This window comes from Malania oleifera, chromosome 6 (genome assembly GCF_029873635.1).
Source record: "Malania oleifera isolate guangnan ecotype guangnan chromosome 6, ASM2987363v1, whole genome shotgun sequence".
Lineage (NCBI taxonomy): Eukaryota > Viridiplantae > Streptophyta > Magnoliopsida > Santalales > Ximeniaceae > Malania > Malania oleifera.
In genome coordinates, this window is record NC_080422.1 from 77,201,572 (window position 1) to 77,223,181 (window position 21,610).

Genomic DNA, 21,610 nt, shown 5'->3' on the forward strand with positions numbered 1-21,610 from the left:
TTGAAAAATAAAAGGGTTTGAAAATCAAGAAACTAGAAAACAAGAATGAAAAAGTGGTGAAAGAACTGGAAGATATAAGATCCAAAATTTCTATTGAAAATGAGAAGGATCTTTATATTTCTGAACTTAATAGTAAGATCAACAAGATGACTAAAGAACTTATAAGATTACAAGAAAATTGTAAAGGCATAAAAGATTCAGAAATACTTAGCCTATAAAGTAAAATAGATGACCAAGCTAAGATCATATATATCTTTACTAGAGGCAAATAAAATTTTGACAAGTTACTAGGCTCACAGAAAATGACCTTAGAAAGGAGGGCATAGGATTTAATAGAATTGATAATAGAAAGAAAAATGACCTCTACATGGGGTACTTTGTAAGAGCCTCAAAATTCTATGCTAGTACCTCTTCCAGTGCATATGCTCACACCATGTGCTTCCTATCTAAAAAGAAGGGCCACATCAAATTTGATTGTCCATTTAAAAGGAAAAGTGTGAAAATCAAACAAGTCTGGAGAGTCAAAGAATCACCGGGTTTTAACACGCCAATACTCAGGGAAGAATGGGTACCACAACGAACCACATAATGACTCTTCCTTAGGATTAGAGAGCAAAGTGGTTTGTGCTTAATAATCAAGCTAAATTTAAATAGGGAACCCTTAGCTAAAGAGTTAGGTGCAAAAAGGAGTGAAAAAGAGGCAAATTTCTCAAAATTAGTGAGGCCTAGTCGATTAGACCAACACGCCCAATCGACCGAACCCTTCTGGGCATAATCTTAACAAAGCCACAGTCGACTGACCATCAACCAGACCCTTATGGTTGTCCCATAGTCAAGCAAACCATAGACCGGGACTTTCTATTTGCACGCCAGTCGACCAGACCAATTTCCTAGTCGATTGGCTAGTGGAATTTGAACCGTTTACGAAGAGCTAGTCGACCAAGAGTATCCCCTGTTAATTGAACCATTAGGGTGTAAAAGATTTTACAACTGAGAGGCTCATTTTTCCCTCTTATTTTAGAGCAAAACCGTCTCATTTTCCATTTTTTCATACTCTCTCTCAAACCTTTGCCTTCTCTCCACCAAAAATCCTCCAAACTTCCTTCCCTTCCCTTGCTTTGCATTTTACCATGCCTAGAGCAGGGAAACGGAAATCAGTTCAAGAGGTAGGAGATACTTCAGAGAGATGGTTTATCTCCACAAACGTATGAAACAAATTTTCGATCCAAGGATGCTCTTATTGGTAAGGTCCTAGACCTATCTTTCACAAAGCTTTATTTCAGAAACATTTTAGAAATATTTAGATTCCTTAGGCGGTTTAAGTTTTTATCCTTTTAGCCTAGGGGTGTATATCCTACTCTGGTTCACTTGTTTTACGAAAACCTAGGTCACGATGATCGAGGGCACTACACTCGGGTTCTTGAAGAACCCTTTAAGTTTGATGCCCAACTCCTTGTCGAGACCTTTGAAATCGAGAGAGGAGAGTTCAACTATCTTGACCCTAGGTCTTCTTAGATTAATGAATAAGGCTTCATTATTGAAGCTTTTGTGAACTAGGTCATGGAATACCCTGTAGTCAACCTCAACCACCCTCCTAAATATAAGACCTTTACACTAGAGGCCAAGATAATCCGCCATTTGATTGCTTATAACATCTTGCCTGAGATTGGATCCAGGGTATATGTCTCTTACATGGACTATTTTATTATGAGGTGCTTGATGATGGGGAAGAAGGTTGACTTGCCCAGTTTGATCATTAAGTGGATGTTTATGAAGACCACTGAGCATAGGATCATAATGCCATACGGGGGAATTCTTAATAGGATCTTCGTAAAATTAGGAGTCACCAAGGGGCAATCATTGTTGGTAAGACGAAAGACCACTGACATTTTCTCCTCCACCACAGTGAAACAAATGGGCTATGAGTTAGTGGGAAATGTTTGGTTAGCACAAGCCTCACTACACAGGAGGTTAGGAGATCAACTTGGTGCTCCACAAGTTCAGCCCCAGCAACCCGAGCAGCCATCTAATTATGAGATCATGGTTGCCATTGAAAGACTCTCCAAGTATTTCAATGAGTTCAAGGATTCTACTGACTCACGGTTCACCATAATATAGAATGATTTTAAAGAGTTTGTAGCTTCTACTGACTCGCGGTTCACCTCAATCCAGAATGGTCTCAAAGAATATGCATCTTTTACAGAAAACAGATTCATTGACATTCCAAATGACTTCATTGAGCTGCAAGATATCGTGCAATCCAACTTCACTGTTATTAATGACCACTTCAATGTCCTGGAAGGGAAACATCCAATAGGTATCAGCAGCAGCGAAGCTGAGTCATCCAATGGAGAGCACGGTGAAAGTGGGGACTAGGCTGCATATTTTAGGGGGAGCAGTAGACCTGGCAAAGCGGATCGAATCGAATAATCCATGATGGATAAGGCGGATTATCGGGTGAAAAAATCGTAATCCATATTCGACTTGTTTAAGTGCCGGATTAAACGGTTTCGGGTTGGATAATTCATGGCGGATGGGCGGATAATCCGCCATTCTCAAATATAATTTTATTAATAATTTATTTTGTGTCATAATATATTAAGTTGTATACGATAACTTGCGATTAGTTTGTGTATTAACTTTTTTAGAATGAATACAATTTTTAAAACATAACACATGAATCAATACAAAAGAAGATTTCATTAAGAGGAAGTTCCAAGACAAAATGTTTTATTCACAAAATATATTCGGTGATTCGGTGAAAGTTCAAATAAATACAGTAGCTCAAACAAAGAATGAAGCATATAGAATTCCCATAACATACCTACCTACCTACATACATACATACATATATATAAACTGTAATCGTCAAGAAGAGCATAGAGGCAGTTCAATTATCACAAACAAGGCAAAATGAAGAATCAATAAGGCTAAACTTTCAAAGTTTTCTGTCTACATGACATGAGCACTCTGCAAGAGAGAACTTCTGAAAAATAAAATTTCCCAAGATATTCTTCCAAGTTCTAATTTGGTGTTGACTCGTTATAGTGGGTAGCAAAAATTGTTTGAAAAAGGTATTATTGACCCAGCTCTGAAAAAGGTATTATTGACCCAACAAGCTAGTAACTCAGTAAGGTAGTAACAGAGAACCTAAAAAATAAAAAAATCTCAACTCACCTCTGGAGTTAGGTGGTCTGTCCGTCTATGGAGCTGGGGATGACTGACAGTCGCTGTGGTCTGTGAAGCTTGGAGGAGACCTGGAGACGATGACTCAAGCTATCGACAGGTTTGGCAAGTAGCAGCGCACTAGAGGAGAGGAGAGGAGACTCAGGAGAGGATAGGTTGGGGCCGTTTGACATGTTGCAACGCACCAGATCCATAGGAGAGGAAAGAAGAGTTAGGAGTCAGGATTCAGGAAAGGAGAGGATTGAGAATGAGATTTAAGAGAGTGAGAGTTGAGAGGTCAGAGATGAGGAGACTTAGGAGAGGTTGAGAGGCTGAGAGCTTGAGACTCGAGAGCTGCAGCGCGGGTTAGAGACTAAGAGCCTTTAGGGTTTCTTTGTGTTGACTGAGACTCTTGAGACTTTGAGACTGAGAATTGCTGAAGCCTGAAGCCTAAAGGCATGTGCGTTGTGCGGTGTGCATGAGTGAGCCGTGTGGACAATGTTGGGGCACTGGGCTTTCCATAGTTGGGTAGTGGGCTATGGGCACTTCTTGGGTCGGGTTAATTAGTAATGGGTTTTTAAGCGGTTTGGCGGATATCCGCCGGATAAAATCGACCTGACCCGCTAAGGAGGCGGATATGAAAATTGAAAACCATATTCGACTCATTTAGCAAGAAGTTGATTATGAGTCGGTTAAAACGGGTTGGATGCGGGTCGGATTAACGGATTTTTATCCATTTTTCCAGGTCTAGGGAGCAACTCCTTGTGCTTATTTTCAACTAATGAATAGTTTGAATTTTTATTTTGGGTTTATGATCATTAGCATTCACTTGCTTATCTTGTTTTATATTCTTTTGAGTATGACACTAAACACTTATTATCCATATCCTGCTACATATTTAAATTCGTTTGATGGATGGATAATCTCTATTATAGCATGTTATTGAGATATACTGAATTGTGGAAACCATTTGCATGGTTGATGCAGAATGCATGCTATAGAAATGTTTAGGGCTCTTGCATGCTAATTATACCAAACTCCATCTGCATGGCTGATGCAGACTTTGTGAATTGCATGCTGTAGAAACAACTAGATATTTGGTGCATGCTTTTGTGAACTGCATAATGGAAAAATGAACTACTTACAAACGACATGCTGCCTAATTTTTGTCAAAATAGATTTTTCCTAGAATGCTCTACATCATATACATGTTTTACGTTCTTAGGAAAATCTAGTTCATGGACACCATTTGGTTTAAACCATATTTTCTAAACTTCATTTAGGACCTAAATGGATAATCATCCTGTTTTGAATTCAATATTACATGTCTTGATTAAAGTCCATAAACTGTGAGCAAATGCATGACATTGAGAAAGTTTTTATTTCTCACACACTCATTGAGTCTTTTGAGTTGTGTCATTTTCATGTTTGAACCACAATAGAATAGCTATTGCATGATTTTTTGAGTATAGCCTTGATTGGCTATCGTATACTAGATGGAATGCAATATGAAGATAACTATGTGCTAATTGAATACATATGTTGTATGTTGAACTTTTGTGTGCATGAGAACGAAGAAGAGAGCACGAGCTCTATTTTAAGAGAGAAGGCTTTAATTCAAAATTATTATGGATTCAAATGAATCATATCATTATTGTTTTTGTTTTTGAGTTTTGAAGCTCTTATGAATACCATGAACATCATATCATGCTTTTATGGATCCATAAATAGATATGGATTGTTCTTAGGTTTTATGAACACATTACATAACACAATATTAGTTCCCTGATGCATATTGTTCTATAGAAATTTTTTATTAGTTGGATAAAACGGCTTATTCAATTCCAGTAAAATTATTTTTAAAGACATAAACTGGTTGCTTATACTGGTTGGCACATTTCAATAATTAGCTGCATCTAAGCTAGCATTTCAGACAAAAAGGGGGAGCTTTGAAATTAAAATTCCATCTTTTTATGCTTACCCATCTTTTGGCTTAAATTCCTTTTTTGAAAGCTTACTATGGCATATGTTGTTAAGATAATTTTCTTTCTCACAGTAATCTTAAATGAAACTGTTGCTCTAAGCTTAGCCATATGATCTTGCTTACCAGATAAATAAAGTTTGCCTAAACATTATGTTAAATTCACTTTGAAGTTTACAACAAGCATAGTCCCCAGTCCTTGATGATAATATCAAAAGGGAAAATATTTTTTACAAAATGAAAAATTTTTTTAGGCAAGAAATGAACTTATAGAAGATAAATCTTATCTCTTGCTTTAAACTTACATACTTAAAGGCATTCATGACATGTGTCCAAAAATTCAATTTCTGCCATGAAATTCATAAATTTTAAGGGTCTTTTTGTTTAAATGATCCTCTTGAAAAAGGGGAAAACTTTAGCCCTTTTGTTGATGACAAAAGAGGGAGAAGGTTTTGGAGCAGATTTTTTTCTATAACTTGTATCCTCCTGCCTCGATCTTGAGAAAGCATAACAGAAAGTAATCATAAGGGCAGACAAAGAAGTTACTGTGATTAGTTTGTTCTTAACTCTATCTTTTAAACTCAAAGTAAATGCTAAAACAAAGTCACATGATACTAAGCTTTTCGAGCAACTTTTAAACACTTTGATTTTAACTGAATATTTTTCAAAGTCAGCTTCAATATAAAATGCATTAAACCAAACTAAACTAAACTAAGCTTAAATTCTCAACTTGAAAAACTTTAAAGTCTTCATTTCAAATATGCCTTAATTATATTGACTATTTTTGAAATTAGGCATATTGTAAGGGGGAGCCTTGTCAAACTGCCATCATTTTACTCCTGTATCTGTAATCATCAAAAAGGGGGAGATTGTTGACTTTTTGAGTCCTATCCCATTTTGATAATGACAAAGCTTAGCATCTCATTTGTGCGCTAATTATTTGAACAAGTTAAGTTTCAGATAGCATAGATGACTGATACAAAATGGAAGCCTTGAAAGTACCTAATCGAACACATCATGTGGCGTATTCCATGAACATCAGAAGAGCAAAGCTTGAAGACTTATGTTTATTTTTAGTTGTATTGTTATTAGGTTTCAATTTTGTATACATTTCATTTGATTTGAATTGAAGCTCTACACTAACCTTAGATTGACCTTAGGAACGCCAATTCTCATGAAAAACCTTTTTATTAAAAAATGTTAAACTTACACAAAAGGTTTGAAATGGTTTTGAAATCAAATAACTAGCCAAAACTCATTTTTATAAAGGGGCCCGATCAATCGGTGTGCAACCAAGGATGATCCGGCAGACAAAATCATATGCCCGACCGACGGAACCGCTCTAAAAGGGAAATCGCCCTTTGGCCGTTCGACCGGACCTTGGGTCAGTCGACCGGACCTCTCGGATTCAGGATATTTTAAGCTTCAAAAGGTCATAAAATTTTAAATATATAATTATTATAATACCCAACGGTCATATAACGGTTATATTTCAAATTTGGCTATAAATACCAAGCCATTTTACTTGGAGAAGGTTAGAGATCTATATTGAAATTATACTTGAATATTCATTGATTCTTACTTATATTTTATACTCTTTTTGAAGATCAAAGATCATACTTCTCCTATTCTTCTTTTGAAAATACTTTTTGTAGAAAACCTTTTAAGGGTTTCTTGAAAGGCTTGATCTTATATCCACATTCATATATACATATATATATATAAATATATATATATATATATATATATATGTATATATATATATATATATATATATTGCTTGAGCCTTCTTACTCTAGTAATATTTCAAAGATCAAATTCATATTTCTCCTACTTTCTTTTTGAAAACTCTTTTGGAGAAAATCTTGTGAGTTATACAAGAAAGCTTTGAGTATATATTTATTCATATATACTTGCTTGAAAAGCTTCTTACTCTTAATATTTCAAAGGTCAATCTTGAGAAAATCATCTTCCATACTCTCATAATTCTTGCAAACCATTTTTGAGAGGAATACCTATACTCTACTGAACTTCATATTTAAAATCATTTGAGTGCATATTAGAAATTTTTTCACTGTACAAATCAGCTTTGAAGAAGCATCTCTTGTATGCAAATTTATTTTCAAATCATTTGTATTTTCGGTTTGGATTGTGAATCATGCCAAGTGAGGGTATATATGTAGGAACCCAAACCAAGGAAAGAAAAGAAAATAAATAAAATAAAAAAGAAACAGAATAAAAGGAAGGAAATTCGTTTTTGGCAAGACCAAATCGTAGACGGTTTCAGGGAGTTTCAGGAAAACCATCGATGGTTAAAACAACCAAAAGCATTTAAGTGACCAAACCATCGATGGTTTCGTAAAATTTAGGAAAACCATCGACAGTTTTAGGCGGGCTGAGCGACCTTAAGTACCGAGATAACATAATTTTTTTTTTTATAAACTGTCATTTCTCTCTCTCTCTCTCTCTCTCTCTCTCCCCTAAGGCTTCTTGGGATCTGCTCTCACTCTCTGATTTTGTTTCTCTCCTCTCTCAGCTCGCTGACTCACTTTCCACGGCGAGTTAAGGAAGCTAGGTTGCATTTTTTTTTTTTTTTGAATGATTCAAGCATATGAAATATATGGTTTTGATTATTATTATTATTAGTATTTGGGGGAAAACCAAAGTAAGTAGGGTTGATCGTCTCCTTTTTCTTATTAAACCGGTATTTTGAGTTGAATAAAAATTATGAAGATGGTCAGACCTAGTTTTCAACGAAAAAAATATATTTTCGGGTAGTTTAGTATATTATGATTTATTAGTTAAAAATCGTGTGGTATGAGACTTATTTATATTTTACTGCACTACTGAATCTTAGTATTTTTATGGTATTATACAGTGAAAATGAAATTTGTACTGATTGATAGAAATACTGGAAATGTGGTGGAATTTGTGAAATGTTATGTGACGACTGAATGCGAGGTTTGATATGACAGCTAAATGCCGAGTTTTGATATGACGGCTGAAAGTCGGGCTTTGAGATGACAGTTGTATGCCGGGTTTTGAGATGACATGTTTTATACTGAATTATTAAAATGAGATTATATAATAGTTTTTATTACTTAAATTGCATTATATGATTTAAGAACCCTAAGGACAAGATGTGATGAGAGCACGATACCGTTGCTAGTGAATGAGTTAGTGCAGCCACATGGTTGAGAGACGTGTAGGCCTTTAGAGTCGATTTGTCCCCAAAGAGTTGTTGTACCCCTCTGGAGTCCGGACCAGACTGGGTAGGAAAATTGAACTAATAGACGGAATTCTCTAACTTAGCTTGGTGGTAGGCCAGCCATGGCTAAGTCCAGTCTTCAGACCACACAACCCGATCATGTGGGGTTATTACATGATGATGTGTTTTGTCCAAAAGGGGGTTTCTTCTATGCATATATGTGAATTTATGTCAATGATATTATTTACTGAGCTAATTATATTGTGGAGAAAATGTATATTTTCAACTGTATAGGTGTGAGTTATTTTATACAAATGGTATATTTGTCAGCTAAAGTAAATTAAAGAATGTGTTTAATTTCACTGAAACTCATGTTAGCCACACGCTGATAATACTTTATTTTGCCTTACTAAGAAGTGTCTCACCCCAATAACATATCAGCTTTTCAAGGCCTACAAGAAACCGAGTCTAGGAGCTCTAGGGTGGGACCTAGACGAGCTAGCTGAGAGTGAGTGTTGGTAAGACCCTATTTTGTTATATTTAGTTGCTTTTGGTCATTTTGGGTTGTAATATTTTTGAAGATATTGATACAAAGGTTGAGGGCTAGTACTCTAGGGTTTATGATATTAGAAGAGCATTTTGCTTCTGTTGTTCTTTTGTTTAAATTAATTATTAGATGGCATTATCCTGGAGCCCACTGGGTCCGTGGATGTTGCATTGTGGTATCAGAGGTATCATATGATGATATTATTTTATGTTTACTATGGAATATTTTTTAAGTCATTACAATTGGGGTATTAGAGCCTAGGTTGTTAGGTTCTGCAGACTCTAGAGGATAATACTACTAGAGTATTGGAATGAGTGGTGATAAGAGTAGGAATGGGGTAGTCTAAGTGTGGTGAGTAGGTAAGGTATAGGATGGATAGTGAAGCTGGGTACTTAAGATTTTGGGGTTTTGTCTTGTTGCCTAGAGGCAAAAGTCCCTTGACGGTCTTGTGTGGTTTTCCCGAGGCTACAGTCTTAGAAAAATCATGACAAACCATCGACGGTTCTGTTTCTAAGCAATGAGGCCAAAATTTGGATTGGGAGTATGGAGGGAAAATGGTTTATCTGTGTGGGAAAAGTTCATCAGGGAACTCTAGAGTTCTAGCTAATTAGCTGTACTAGTTTTTTTTTGACAATAGGAATCTAAGAAAATTATTCATTACCCTATTTCAAAATGGATCCCAAAGATAAGGGCGTAGAAGCCGGAGGAAATAATAATGTGGAAGCTTCCAGTGACGAGGATATACCTTTGCAGTACTGCGAGGTTTAGCATGGAAGGCTATGGGAGAGATCTAACGGAACTCTAAAGGGTAGAATTATCCACCTGCAGATCAAGGCTGCATCATTGAGCAGTTCACTCATATGAATCCGCCGACATTTGCATGAGGAGCGGATCCAATTGCTGTTAAGGATTGGGTTTAGGACATTAAAGACCTTCTAACTGTTTTGCATTGCACCGATGAGCAGAGGGTGCAGTATGCCACTTTCAAGTTCATTAGGGAGGCTAAGCGATGGTGGAGAGTAGTAAATTTGGTGGAGGAAAAGAGACCAGGACCTGCAGCTTTGACCTGAAGCCGTTTTAGGGATGCTTTCTTCAACAGATATTTCCCCTCTTCCCCTCTTCCTCCAGGGAAGCTAAGGCATAGGAGTTCCTAAATATGACTTAGGGGCACTTGACCATACAGCAATACACGGCCGAGTTCATGTAGCTATCTCACTTCGCCCCATACATGGTCCTAGATGAGCCGAAGAAGGCACAGAGATTTGAGAGAGGTATGAGATAGGGAATATACGAGTAGGTGGTGGAATTTCAGATCCAGAGTTTCTTATAGCTGGTCGAAAAAGCCATGGTGTTGGAGACCACTCTGCAGAGGAGTGCGGGGATAGCGAATGAGAGAAAGAGGCCCTTGCCTCCTAGTTTTCAAACTTGCACCAGTCAAGGTACATTGAGGAGGCCTGGTAACTACGTGGGCTAGTGACAGGAGGTGGGACATCGAGTCCATCAGGGAAATCCATCATGCCTTCCGAATTCCAGGTGTCATCATGGGCATTGGGGTGAATGCCGGGGTAGAATAGTGGGTTATTTTCTTTGTGGTAGACCTGGCCACATGGCACAAGAATGTCGTGCATCGCTTGGTGATGCGCCCACACCTAATCAGTTTCGGGGAGACAATCAGACACCCTAATGTGGCTACCAGAGGAACACCGCTCAGGTGTGGGTGTATTCCCTTACGCCGGGAGATGCAGAGGATGCTAGTGACGTGGTGATTGGTACCATTTCAATTTTTCCACATAAAGTTGTTGTGTTGTTTGATTCAAGGTGACATATTCTTTCGTAGCTCGTGTGTTCATTAAATTGTGTGGGATAGAAGCTCAGCTACTGGACATCAATTTATCAGTGGCTACATCGACATGAGCCGTTGTGGTGTATAGGAGGGTACTTAAAAATTATCCGATCAGTATTCAGTTAAAAATTATCCGATTAGTATTCAGGGAAGGACATTGCCTGCTAATTTGGTGGTTCTCGACATGCATGGTTTTGAGGTGGTTTTGGGAATGGACTGGCTAGCTTTAGGTTATGCTAGTATTGACTGCTACAAGAAGGAGGTGGTATTCAAACCTCCAGGGGAACATGAGTACAAATTTGTGGGGTCGTGCGTGCACGCCTCACCACTAATTCTTTAAGCCATGCAAGTTAGGATATTACTATTGGAAGGATGTTAGGGTTACCTGGCTTATGTGAAAAATGCATCAATGAAAGAGCTAAAGCTGGAGGATATCTCAATGGTAAGGGATTTTCCTTACGTGTTTCTAGAGGATTTGCCAGGTTAACCTCCCGAGCGTGAGGTGGAGTTTGCTATTAACCTATCTTTAGGAATGATGCCAATGTCTAAGGTTCCGTATAGAATGGCTCCAGCGGAGTTGAAAGAATTAAAGGAACAACTACAAGAGTTGTTAGACAATGGGTTTATCAGGCCCAGTGTATCTCCGTGGGGAGTACCCGTGCTGTTTGTTAAAAAGAAAGACGGGTCGATGATGATGTGTATCGAATACCAGGAGATAAATAAGGGGACGATCAAGAACAAGTACTAGATACCTCGTATCGATGATCTATTTTACCAACTTCGAAGAATGTAGGTTTTCTTGAAAATCGATCTCTGATCCGGGTATCATTAGGTGAGAGTTAAATCTGAGGACATATCGAAGACCGCTTTCTAAACCAAGTATGACCATTATAAATTTTTGGTTATGCCATTCGGACTGATGAATGCGCCTGTTGCATTCATGGACCTAATGAATAGGGTCTTCCATCAGTATTTGAATCTATTTGTGGTGGTGTTTATTGACAACATATTGGTTTATTCAAAGAATTTCAAAGAGCATAAGGATCATCTGAGGATAGTGCTTCAGGTGTTGAGGGAAAGGAGGCTATATGCCAAATTCAAGAAGTGTGAGTTTTGGATGAAACATGTTGCATTCCTAGGGCATGTGATATCCAGGGGTGGTATTTTTGTGGATCTAAGCAAGATAAAGGTTGTACTGGACTGGACAAGGCCAAAAAATGTCCACAAGGTTAGGAGTTTCTTGGGATTGGTAGGATACTACCGCTGATTTGTAGAAGGTTTCTTTAAGTTATCAGGCCCTCTGACACTGTTGACCACGAAGACTGTAAGATATGAATGGACAGACGAATGTGAACAGAGCTTCTAAGAGTTAAAGCAATGACTTATCACTGTGCCGATATTGACAATTTTTTCAGGGGAAGAGAGTTTTGTAATCTACAGTGATGCATCTCATAAAGGGCTCGGGTGCGTGCTGATGCAATAGGGAAAGGTTATTACATTTGCTTCTCGGCAACTCAAGGAGTGCGAGAAGAATTATCCTATGCATGACTTGGAGTTAGCAGCAGTGGTTTTTGCATTGAAAATCTGGAGGCACTATTTGTGTGGTGAAAGTTGTGAGATTTTTACAGATCATAAAAGCCTTAAGTACATTTTCACATAGAAGGAGCTGAATATGAGATAGAGGAGATGGCTAGAGCTCATAGAGACTATGACTGCACCATCAGTTATCATCCAGGGAAACTTAACGTGGTAGCTGATGCCTTGAGTTGGAAGTTAGTGAATGCGTCAATCTTGGCAGTGGTAGCTCAACAGAAAATCAGGATGGATCTGGAAAGGTTTGGTGTGGAATTAGTGGAGGGAAATCAGCAGATGTTCACTACTAATCTGGTAATCCAACAAACCTTGCAGGAAAGGATTAAGACTGCTCAGATGAAAGATGCAGAATTGGTGAAAATTGTGGAGAAAGTACGGAGTGGGCTACAGTCTGATTTTAATATTTCGGATGAAGGAGTTCTAAGATTTCACGCCAGACTATGTGTACCTAACGACGTAGAGATTAAAAGTACAATTTTGGAGGAGGCTCATCACTTTCTTTATACCATACATCCAGGGAGTACTAAAATGTATAGAGATCTGCAAGAATCCTTCTGGTGGAACAATATGAAGAGGGAGATTGCTTAATTTGTGGAATATTGTCTGATATGTCAGTAAGTGAAAGTAGAGCATTAGAGATCAGCAAGACCATTTCACCCACTTCACATTCTTGAGTGGAAGTGGGAGCACATCTCCATGGACTTCGTAACGGGGTTAGCATCAGCATTGCATGGACAAAACGCCATCTGGGTAATTGTGGATCATCTGACAAAGACTGCACATTTTGTTCCTATCAAAGTCAGTTACTCCATGAATAAGCTGGGAGAACTTTATGTGCAGGAGATAGTTCGACTTCACGGCGTGCCTGTGTCCATTATTTCAGATCGAGATACACGGTTCACCTCCCAATTTTGAAAAATCTTACAGAAAGCCTTGAGATCTCAACTGACTTTTAGTACAACATTTCACCCGCAAACTAATAGGTAGTCAGAGAGAACGATTCAGATATCAGAAGATATGCTGTGGGCGTGTGTGCTGGATTTCAGAGGTAGTTGGATTTAGTTTTTGCCACTAGTGGACTTCGCTTACAATAACAACTATAATGCTAGTATCGAGATGGCACCCTATGAAGTGTTGTATAGTCGAAGGTGCTGATCTCCGTTGTATTGGGACGAGGTTGGTGAACGGTAGGTTTTGGGGCTAGAAATCATACAACAGACTTTTGAAAAGATCAAACTCATCAGGGATAAAATTAAGATAGTTCAGAGTCGGTAAAAGAGTTATACTGATACTCACCGACGAGAGCTAGAGTTTGGAATAGGAGATGAGATATATCTGAGGACTGCTTCGATGAAGGGAGTTATGAGATTTGAAAAGAAGTTTAAGCTAAGCCCTAGGTACATTGGGCCATTCAAGATACTGGAGAAGGTGGGTCTGGTTGCTTACAAGATAGCGTTACCCCCAGCATTGTTTAGGATTCATGATGTCTTTCACGTGTCGATGTTGAGAAATTACATTCCAAATCCTTTCCACATGATAAACTATGAATTCTTAGAAGTCAGAGATACTTTATCCTATGAAGAAGTGCCAGTTTAGATATTAGACCGAAAGGAACATGAACTCCGTACTAAAAAGATTCCATTAGTTAAAGTGCTCTAGCGTAACCACGCAGTGGAGGAAGTTTCATGGGAACTAGAGGAGCAAATACATCAAAGGTACCCGCAGCTATTCAAGTAGACCCAACACTAAGCAGGTAAGTGAGACGGCTCAGGTAAGTGAAGCTATTTAGGTAAGAGTTTGATTATGAGTATATTTGGTTTTGTGTAGGTTGTCTAGTTAGGTTTGAGTGATTGTAAATTTGTAGGTTTTGGGTTTTGTGCTTTAAGTGGTTTTAGGAGAATTTTGTTTGACTATTTGTAATCTCCTAGAAATGTATTATGTAACCACGATATTCCTCCGCCACAAGTGAGGGTAATTAATAAATTTGGGATGGGGCTGCTATGTGGGTGGCCGCCAGCTCTTCCTAGAGTCTAGGGATCGATTCGGTAATTCCGGGAGTGATGATAAGTACAAATTAGAAAATTTCGGGGACGAAATTTTTTGTAAGGGGGGGAGGATGTAGGAACCTGAACCAAGGCAAGAATAGAAAATAAATAAAAGAAAAGAGAAATAAAATAAAAGGAAGGAAATCGATTTGGCAGGACCAAACCGTCGACGGTTTCAGGGAGTCTCAGGAAAACCATCGACGGTTAAAACAATTGAGAACATTTAAGTGATCAAACCGTCGACGGTTTTGTAGAGTTCAAGAAAACCGTCGATGGTTTCAGGAAGGCTAAGCGTCTTTAAGTACCGAGATAGCATAAATTTTTTTATAAACTTTCATTTCTCTCTCTCTCTCTCTCTCTCTCTCTCTCTCTCTCCCCTAAGGCTTCCTGGGATCCGCTCTCGCTCTCTGATTGTCTTTCTCTCCTTTCTCGGCTCGCCGACTCACTTCCCGCTGCGAGTTAAGGAAGCTAGGTTTCATTGTTTTCCGAACGTTTTAGGCATATCTTTAGGAATAGGTAAGAGGAATAAATTATGTCAGCTTTTTGTTGAATTTGAACCGATTAAAATTGAGTATATGAATTCCTGAATGTTGTATATCATTTTCTGAATGATTCTGGCATATTAAATATATGGTTTTGATTATTATTAGTATTTCGGGGAAAACCAAAGTAAGTGGGGTTGATCGTCTTCTTTTTCCTTATTAAAAAGGTATTTTGAGTTGAATAAAAATTATGGAGATGGTCAGACCTAGTTTTCAACGAAAAAATATATTTTTTGGGTAGTTTAGTAGATTAAGATTTATCAATCAAAAATCATATGACATGAGATTTATTTATATTTTACTGCACAATTGAATCTGAGAATTTTTATAGTATTATACAGTGAAAATGCAATTTAACTGTATGGAAATGTGGTGGAAATTGTGAAATGTGATGTGACAGATGAATGCCGGGTTTGATATGACGACTGAATGCCAGGTTTTGAGATGATAACTCTATGCCGGGTTTTGAGATGACAAATTTTATACTGAATTACGAAAATGAGATTATATAACTATTTTTATTACTTAAATTGCATTATATGGTTTAAGAAACCTGAGGACCAGATGTGATGAGAGCACGATACTGTTGCTAGTGAATGAGTTAGTGCAACCACACGGTAGTGAGACGTGTAGGCCTTCAGATAGTCGATTTGGCCACGAAGAATTGTTGTACCCCTCTAGAGTCCAGGCCAGATTGGATAGGCAAATCAGATTAATAGACGAAATTCTCTGACTTAGCCTGGTGGTAGGCCAGTCATGGCTAAGTCCAGTCTTCAGACCGCACAACCCCGATCATGTGGGGTTATTAAATGATAATGTTGTTTGTCCAAAAGGGGGTTTCTTCTATGTATATATGTGAATTTATGTAAATGATATTATTTACTAAGCTAATTATATTGTGGAGAAAATGTATATTTTCAACTATATAGGTGTGAGTTATTTTATACAAATGGTATATTTGTCAGCTAAAGTAACTTAAAGAATGTGTTTGATTTCACTGAAACTCATGTTAGCCACACACTGATAATACTTTATTTCGCCTTACTGATAAGTGTCTTACCCCAGTAAACATATCAACTTTTCAGGGCCTACAAGAAATCGAGTCTAGGAGCTCCAAGGTGGGACCTAGATGAGCTAGCTGAGAGTGAATGTTGGTAAAACCCTATTTGGTTATATTTAGTTGCTTTTGGTCATTCTGGGTTGTAATATATTTTTGAAGATATTGATACAAAGGTTGAGGGCTAGTACTCTGGTGTGTATGATATTAGAAGAACAATTTGGTTCCCTTGTTCATTTGTTTAAATTAATTATGAGATGGTATTTCTTGGACCCCACTGGGTTCGTGGATGTTGCATTATGGTATCAGAGGTATCATATGATGATATTATTTTATGTTTATTATGAAATATTTTTGGGGTCGTTACAATATCACTTGGAGAGGTATCTCTGCCTAGAAGGGGGGATTACGGTGCGAACTGTACCAAGCAAGGGTATATTGCTCGGAGAGGCTTCTCCGCCTATTAGGAGGGATTACAGTGTGTATTGTACCGAGTGAGGAAATATTGCTCGGAGAGGTGGCTCCGCCTATAAGGAGTGGTGTAAGTGGTGGCCTCGCCCAGTTAAAGGAGTGGTATAGTTGAAATCCTTGGGTAGTTTGCTCAAGGCGAGGACGTAATGGGGATAGCCGAACCTCGTAAAAATCTCAGTGTCATTCTCTCTTACCCTACACTCTTTATATTTCCGCATATGTGTGATTGTACATATATTGTTTTGATTGATTTACATACATGCCTTCAATTTTGATTGGAATATTATTTGTGAATCGGTAAAATAATTAGCAAAAGTTTTTTAAAATCCAATTCACCCCCTTCTTGAGATTACACCAATCCTCATAGTTGCCTTAATAGTCGATCGACCGTCTGCAAAGAATTAACCTATCAATTGTGCCCTCAAGGCTGGTTGACTGCCTGCATGCATAATCCTCAATTTTTTGAATTTTCATATAATTTTTATAAAACCTTGGCATAGATCTTATTTACTCCTATCTTAGATAATATGCCAATTGCAAAAATTAGCATGCATACATAAAGAAGTGGGTGGAAATATTTTTAAAATAATTTTTTTTTCAAAAATGTGTTTCTTTTAGTAAAATGGTGTCAAAACCAATGTAGTTTTGGAATATGCATATAAAAATTTCCTAAGAGGTTATCCCCTTTTTTTTAAAAAAAAAAACCAAGGGCCATTTCCCAATTTTCAAAACTCGTTTTAGGGATGGCCACCCTGACTTCAAAATATTAGATTCCCCTCACCTTTTAAAATTTCTTGTTTCTCTTTCCAAAATATTAACCCTTATGTGGGGAATTCCTTTCAAAATCCTCAAACCTAACTTTTTTCCTGAACTACATCGGCTTGATCTTAGACCTCGGGTATGTAGTCAGCTTACCCCAAAAGGGTAGGTTCAACTTAAATTTTTTTACTTTCCTTCCTTTTTAAAATCATTTTTTAGGATGAGTTGTGGAGCCTCCATAGGATTCAGTCCCCCATATAGGTTTCACGAAATGTCAACTTTTTGGAGGACACACACGCACGCACAGAAGTGCGGTAACCAATCCTCAAATGGGTGCTGATAGGAGTGCTCAAAGTTAATCATCATTGAGGTGGTTGGCCAATCACCTTTCCTAAGCACAAATGTACTCCCAAACTCAAAAATCTAGTTTTTCAGACTTTTTTTTTTTTTTTAAGGATTTTCTTTATTTTCCCTACCTTAAAAAAATAAGGTGGCAACTCCGTATCATGTGACTCACCCTTTTTTATTAAAACTCTTTCCTTCTCATCTGGGGACCCATTTTCCCTCTTATCGGCACCCCAGACTAAATCTTTGTTGACAAAAACGTTTTAAAGTTTTTGAAAATAGTTTGAAATCTTGAATAAAAAATCAATATTTTTGGTGAAAAACATTATTTATCTTAAAACTTCATGCAAAAATAGGGTCTTGAAATATGTTAATTTTTAGAAAATAAGAACTTTTGTATCCTTAGCCACATCATAAGTGATTACTTTGAAAATGGTATATTTTCAAAAAATTAACTTGAACTTTTGGGTGATTTTGTGTGTGTGTGTGTGTGTGGAAGAGCCACAAACCTGCTTTGAAATCACTAGAAAATCGAATCAAAATCACAATGAAAAATGTCTAAAAGCTACATCATGGACATTTATTTCAATTTTTTTTTCTTTTTTGGAAAAATACTTGAAAAATGACATTTTTGGTTTTCTTTTAAAGGACAAAGTTGTTAAACCATCATCAAATAATCAATCAACATACTTGACTAAACACTCTAATGAGTGTTTATACCAATCTGAGACTCAAAATTCAAAGTCTAAATAAAGAGTTGATGAAGGGCCTTTGGGCTGGCTGGTCAATCGCACCTTAGTGACTAGTCAACTATCAACAAAGAATGAACTGGTCAAGGGTGCCTTAAGAGTCGATAGACAGTCTGCAAAAAATTAACTGATCAATTGTGCCCTCAAGGCCGGTTGACTGCTTGCATGCATATTCCACAATTTTTTGAATTTTCATATAAATTTTATAAAACCTTGGCATAGTTCTTATTTACTCCTATTTTAGATAATAGGCCAATTACAGAAATTAGCATGCATAAATTAAGAAGTAGGTAGAAATATTTTCAAAATAAATTTTTTTTTCAAAAATGCATTTCTTTTAGTAAAATGGTGTCAAAGCCAATGCGGTTTTGGAATATGCATATAAACCTTTCCCAGGACACCAAAACAACACTATGTATGAGGAACATTTGAAACATTAAATAACATGAAGAGAACACAACAATATAAATCACATGCATACATAATTACAATATAAACTTAGAAATTACAGAAGAATGGTAATAAGATTGACCTGAATCCAAAAAGATTTGTATTTCTAGTAGGAGAGAACTCAAAAACTGTACACACACATACATGCCAAAAATATGAACGAAAGATTAAGAGAATGAGACGTCTCTTAAATGCCTAAGTGTAAATTTTCCTCTCAAGCACCCAAAACACAAGTTCTCGTTGCAACAAACTCTCCCTATCCCCCATTAGGACGTGCCCTAAAATAGCACCGTACATGGTAGAGGGAAATGGAGTTTAAAATTTTGAATTTCAAATTCAAAATTTCAACTTCTATAACCACCAACCAATAACCAACAATGACCAGGTTTGTTGCCTATCGTGTGACAATGACTAAGACACTTGTCACCTTTGAAATCAACAACCAATTAGATCAAAGAATTTCAAGCTTTGAAAATTAACTAAACTAGTCAACCATCCCATAGGACTAGTCAACCACTATCAGGATGGTGCTAAAAGTCTTTGTGCATGGGCGAAAAAATGGGAAGGACAGTGACCAGTCGTTTGCCCATAAATGACTGGTCAACCGCCTTGTACAATTTTCCTTTTCTCTTTATTTTAGCTCAATTCTTAAATTGTTCATTTAAATTATAAAATATTTAGTTAAAAAATGATTATCGACAAATTCTATGATGACGCTCTTCTTAGCCACCCACTCTTTTGGCAAGCACCTACATATCCTTGCACAAGTTCAAAATTAGTTTATTTTTGCTAAGAGATTTCAAATCATTAATAATATTAATGAACCTTGTAAACATATCATTAATGTTCCCATTTTGATGCATTTCAAATATTTTATTTTTTGTAACAAGCACATTTATTCTAGATAATTTTACCTTAGTCACATGAAATGCATGCCAAATTTGTTTAGTGGGCGTGCATCTAGTGATGAGATTAAATTCTCTGTGGTCCACAATAGTTGAGGCAGTATATCTATCTTAAATAACATCCCAAATTTCAAATTCAAGGAAGTCTAAAAAAATGGTCATTCTATTTTTTCAATAAGCAAAATCTTCTCCATTAAAAAATAGAGGTTGAACGGTGGAGAATCTCTCAATGTCAATGTTGATGGTTGTCATGGATCACTCAAAGATGGTTAAGTATAAAATTAAAAGGATATCCCTTTCTTTGATACCAATTATTAGCCCAAGTAGCAATCCAAGAGAGGAATGAATTGGATTTAATAAAATTAATGTACTTGATACCAATTTTTTTTTTTTTAAAAAAACATTAAACAAACCAAAGAAAATACACAAATATTAAGCAATTAAACTAAAGAGTAGGAAGAGAGAAATGCTGACTCTTTTAGAGTGGGTCAACTATCCCCGCCTACATCCGCTCTCTCAAGACCAACCACCTTGAGGTTCCACTATACTCGTTGGTTTAATGGAGGCAAGAATACCAATACAGTCTTTGTTTTATAGGAAGAAAAGGCAACCAAATACATCTTTCTTTGACGGAGGCAAGGATATCAAATATAAGAAATGATTATGAAATAAATTTCCTCATAAGGAACAATTTACTGGTTTAAGCACGACAAAACAACTCTTAAATAATATGTAAGATTATGTCGCTAAAGTTGTAAAGAGTTCCCTCACAAGTTTGCAAGTTGAGGCACAAAAGAGATAAAAAGAGAATAAAGAGTTTGGATACTTATATAATCAATATCAAGATCTTCTCGGGCTTAAAAGGGTATACCTGCGTCATATGCCTATCAACCAACCACTAGTCATTAGAGTGCAAAACTGACCTTTGGAGTCTTTGAAAAGCAAGACCGATCAATTGATTTCTTGGGCCGATCAATGACTTGAGCTTTCTGCCTAAACTAGAAGACTTATCACTTGGGGAGATCTCCCAATTTAGTTACTTTTGTGTCATGACCTTCATATTCTTAGAGATATACAAGTTATAATATAATATAATTGAGAGAAAAACAATTGAAAAGAAAATGCAAGAAATAAGTTCTTTAAGTTCTCTCAATTCTCTAACTTTAATGGTTTAACTTGTTAAATATATCATAAACATAAAGTCATTAGTACAAAATAATTTGTCATCAAAACTAAGTTGATGAAACCTTAGGACTAACAGTAGTTAGTAGACCAATCAATCAATAGTAATTAATTAAGTGTTCTAACCTAACCTATGATAAAGTAGTTCAGTGACGACTTCGATGGTATAAGCTTTGATCCATATCTCCTTCCGTATTCCTATTTTCTCATATCAAGATACCGTCAAGTAAGTACATGGTTAGGGCAACCCAACCGAAGGAGTGATTGCCAAATCGAGGTTAACCAAACTAAGGCTGGTTGAACAACCAATTATTTGGTGATTGGATTTGGAATTCACACGCGCTATATATTGCAAACATATCAATGTGGCCGTAAATATTTGGCAGTGAAAAAATGACATGTTACCACCAATGGTTTAAACCCAAACTACATCGAGTTCAATTGAATCAAATTCCCTCTTTGCCTTTTTAAAAATACCTGGTACCACCATTTCTTACCATTGAAAGAATTTTTAATTTTGGAATAATAATACATGCTTTCTTCATACATCCAACTTTAGATTTCTTGTTGCAAGCACAAGTTCTAGAACGACTCAACCACTGCTACTACTATTTTAACTATATTTTCATTTAGATCATATCCTCGCATTCACTGCATCCATTTCCTCAATATTACATGAAATGAAAAATTGAAAAATTCTAAAAGTTCTCAAATATTTATGGGAGAACTCAATGCAATGACAGCATTAAAATTTAGGCACGTGTTACA